We start from the raw sequence: 3,861 nt of genomic DNA, 5'->3' as shown, positions 1-3,861 counted from the left end.
ACGATACCACAGACTATCAACTTGCTTTGATATTTCATTTAGTTTTGGGCACATGGACCATACAATCAGCTGAGAAAGTGAGTACTGCTTGGCAAAAACACAGAGCAGCTTCCTAGCCCACTAGGAAGTAGAATGTTGTTTCCCTTCAGGGCTGAGGACTGCTTCAAATCCACAGATAAGCCTTTCATGTTTACAAAGTTGGTGTTTTTTTCTACTAATAAGCAACTTGAAGAACAAAGCAAATAGTTACCTAAATGTGATATGCAGCATCTCCTTGATGGTCAAATGAGATGGCAAGCAATGACCTCAAATCATAATGGTTGTAAGAAAAAATTACTCCCATGACTGCCCATCAAGGATTCTGAAAAAGAGAAAATGGGATAGCCAAATTCATAATCATAATTCATGATAATTAATGATTCATAATTCATGATAATTCAATAATAATTTTGATATTTCATTCTTTCAGGTTAATATCTGCACTGAACTTACCATCAGTCAGTGAGGTGGCAGCAGTGGCAGCAGCAACGACTGAGGGAAGCCTGGAGGCAACTGTGGGATCACAGTGTACAGGGGAGTTCCTGGGCTCAGGGACACACCATCAGCAGATCAGAGCCCCATGCAGATCTGGAAGCCCTCACAAGCCAATCAGGGGGAGCTGCCAGGAGCATCCGTGGGAGATTTAAACAGCTCCAGAGTGTGGGTGAACAGGGTGCAGCACCTCAGACAGGGTGTGACAGGGCAGTTTGCACAGCAGTTCACAAGGGTGGGACACAGTCTCCCCAGCTGTACCTGAGGAGAATTTAATTTAGGCAGTGAGTCATCACCCAACCAACTAGAAGAGAATTTACTGTTGTTTCCACTCAGTTAAAAGCCACTGTAGGAATGTGGTGGTTCAGATGCACCTCACACTTCAACATGTAGTTGTCCAGGTTGTCAGCTGCAATGGGTGCCTGAGCTCATCCCTGATGCTGCAGGGCAGCAGAAATAACACTTGTCTGTGGTGTGAACAGGTGGATGAGCTACTTACTGCTAGTGCTGAAAGAGGAAGAGGAGAGGTGAGGAAGTATGAGGGAATGCCAGAGGGATAGTTCACTGAACTCTAACAGGTATGGCTTGGTGGAGGACCTCCAGCAACCTCCAGGTGGTCAAGCAGCAGGAGACAGTAAAAAGACTGAGGGATATCAGGGAAGTTCACAAGGAGTCAGACAGCTGATCCAAGTCCTTATGGTGGGAGAAAATACAGCCCACTAAGGAGTGGCCAAAATTTCATGTACTGGCACTCATGGAAGAGAGGGAAGGCATTAACATAAGAAGTTGGGAAGTAGTGAAGAAAAAAATCTCAAACAAAAACAAAACTAAGAGGAAAGGAACTAATAAAAGGAAGGGGCTTTCTTCAAAACCAAATATTCCCACACAGCTGACATCACCACTCAGAACCACTTTATAATTCTGCAGACTAATGAGGCAACACCCAGCATATGGGAAGAACAGCCAGAAATAACAGGAGCATTTCTCCACAAATCAAGAAATTAACACCCAAGAAAAGGTGACAGGTGATAGTAGCAGGTAAACCTACTTTAAAGGGCATAGAGGCACATCTGACCCATTTTCAAGCCTGAATCAAGGAGGTTAATGAAAAGCTGCCAAGCCTAGCTAAACCCAAGGATTATTATTCACTATTAGTATTTCTTGTGGGCATAGATGACATAGCCGGCAGCTGGCTGGGAATCATTAAGACAGATTAGAGAGCCCTGAGATAGGTGGTAAAGGGCTCTGGAGGTCAAGTATTTTTTTCATAAATTCTCCAAGTCAAAGGAGAGGTGCTTGAAATGGCCAGATGAGTTTGGGATGTCAATAAATGGTTAGAACAATGGTACCATAGTTGGGTCACTCAGACCATGGGACTTGCTTTGGCAAGCCTGGCCTACAAGGGGCTGATAGGGTCCATCTGACAAAGGGGAAAAGCATCTTTGGTCAGGGATTTGCCAAACTGGTAAAGGGGGCTTTAAACCAGATTTGTTAAAGGACACGGGGCACCTCTCCATCCCAATCCTGCCATTTGGCTGCAAATACCTGTAATGGATATCTGGAAGCATGCAAAGGCATTCTAGACACTCCAACCTGTGAGCTGGCTTTATCTGGGGCCCTCATCTGGTTCAGATGCCTATACACAAAAACACATAATATGGGGAACAAGCAACAGGAACTAGAGACAGGTATACCTGCATCACTGTGATATCATTGGCGTCGCAGAGACAGGGTGAGGTCCTCATGGCACCAGGAGAGCATGCAGCAAGCTCCCTGCCCTGGACTCAGGAGAGCACATTTTGGCCTCTTCATGGACCTGCCTGGGAGAGAGCTCTGGAGGGCAGAGGGGCACAAGAATGCTGCCTGGTATTTGAGGATCACCTCTTCCAAGCTCAGGAGCAATGCATCCAAACAAGGAGGAAATTGGGCAAAATCTCACTTGACAGATAGTACTTGAAAGTGATGATGATTAAAGTTGGTAGATGAATAAGCAAAGCAGAGTATGAGGCCTAACTGAGGAAGAGGTCTACAGGGCAAGTAGGTCATAAAGGAGAAAAGACTTTTGACATTTATGGAAGTCACACCTTACAAGCCAAATTGACTCACCACAAGAAGCAAGTTGGTAAAATTCAGTCTCTAGGTCTCAGAGAAGTGCTTGCAATTTTTCGTTTGTTATGCAAAATTAATGGGAGAGAGACATGCACCAAAAAGAGAAAAGAACCTTCAGGCTAACTAAAATTGTATTCTCTGTTATATAACAGGTGTCTTCAGAGAGGAGAAGAAAAGCAAAGCACTACTTGAAAACATTTTCTCTTCCATTTCACAAACAATTGACATCTTTTTACCAAATCTGGCACAATAATTAAAGTGTTTAGTCCCTGAAAAGTACATGCTGATAACATGATTCCTTAATTAAGGCATTATGAAATCAACTCTCTAATATTACACAATATAATTACTGGAGCATTAACTCAGATGCCTTATTCAAGGCTGTAGAACAGTTTCAACGGATCCGTGTTTCACAAGACAGACCAAGAGCTGTGAAAAATCCACCACTTGGGCAAAAATATTTTCTGCTGAGTCACTAGGTAAGGACCTTAATTGCTATTTTTTAAGTTGGAGAAAAGTCACATACATTGCAGATAGATATTGTGGTATTGAAAATGACCCATGGAATATAACTGAAAAAAAAAGGACTTCTAAAATTCCAAATAATAGAACTATTACACTGCCTAATTACATCAGCTTTTCCTCATCTAAGGAGGCTATATGGCATCAGGAGAATCATCACATAAGCCCATATCTAGCGCTCTTTCTTACCCACTCTTCTTTACAGCTGAGGTACACGTGAACAAACAAATTATATAAGTGCTTCTATACTCCAGCTGCAACTTATATAACACAAATAACAAAAGTTGTCACACAAATTGGAAAAAATAGTTTTTTCTAAATGCTTAGGAAACTTGTCGAAATAGATTTTCATTGTGATCAAGACATTTAAATTATTGCACTGGAATTCAAGAACAATGAGACAGAAGTTTGTCTCAGTTTGAAAAACAAGTGTCCGCTAGGGAAGGCAGGAGCCTGCTTTGGAAGGGAGAATGCAAACCTCCTCCTTCCAAATTATTATAATTTTGAAATTAAGGGGGTCTCAGGCAAAGATAGGGGAATAGCGACAACAGTTCTTTGCTAGTGTGTATAACAAAGCAAACAAACACCAAGAGCTCCGGCACTAACACCAAACAGGCACAAACCCGGGCCAGGCCGCTCGGCCTGCCCTCGGCGCCGTTCCGGGCACGGCCGGCAAGGGCGCTGCCGCTCCCCGCCGGG

At 43.3% G+C, this 3,861-nt stretch overlaps 1 long non-coding RNA gene across 1 annotated transcript in view; it reads right to left on the bottom strand.

Moving 5' to 3' along the window:
* Window positions 1-3,861, bottom strand: part of LOC115948150 — a 37,343-nt gene that overhangs the window by 14,365 nt on the left and 19,117 nt on the right. Inside the window, exons 2-3 of the long non-coding RNA XR_004082004.1 lie at window positions 493-792; window positions 251-361 (exon numbers count right to left, since the gene is read on the bottom strand). This is a non-coding gene — a long non-coding RNA (uncharacterized LOC115948150). The remainder of the gene's footprint in view (window positions 1-250; window positions 362-492; window positions 793-3,861) is intronic.

The sequence above is a fragment of the Geospiza fortis genome, unplaced genomic scaffold (assembly GCF_000277835.1).
Source record: "Geospiza fortis unplaced genomic scaffold, GeoFor_1.0 scaffold279, whole genome shotgun sequence".
In the NCBI taxonomy this organism is placed as follows: Eukaryota; Metazoa; Chordata; class Aves; order Passeriformes; family Thraupidae; genus Geospiza; species Geospiza fortis.
The sequence above is the reverse complement of the archived record's forward strand: the minus strand, read 5'-3'. Positions and strand labels throughout refer to the sequence as shown.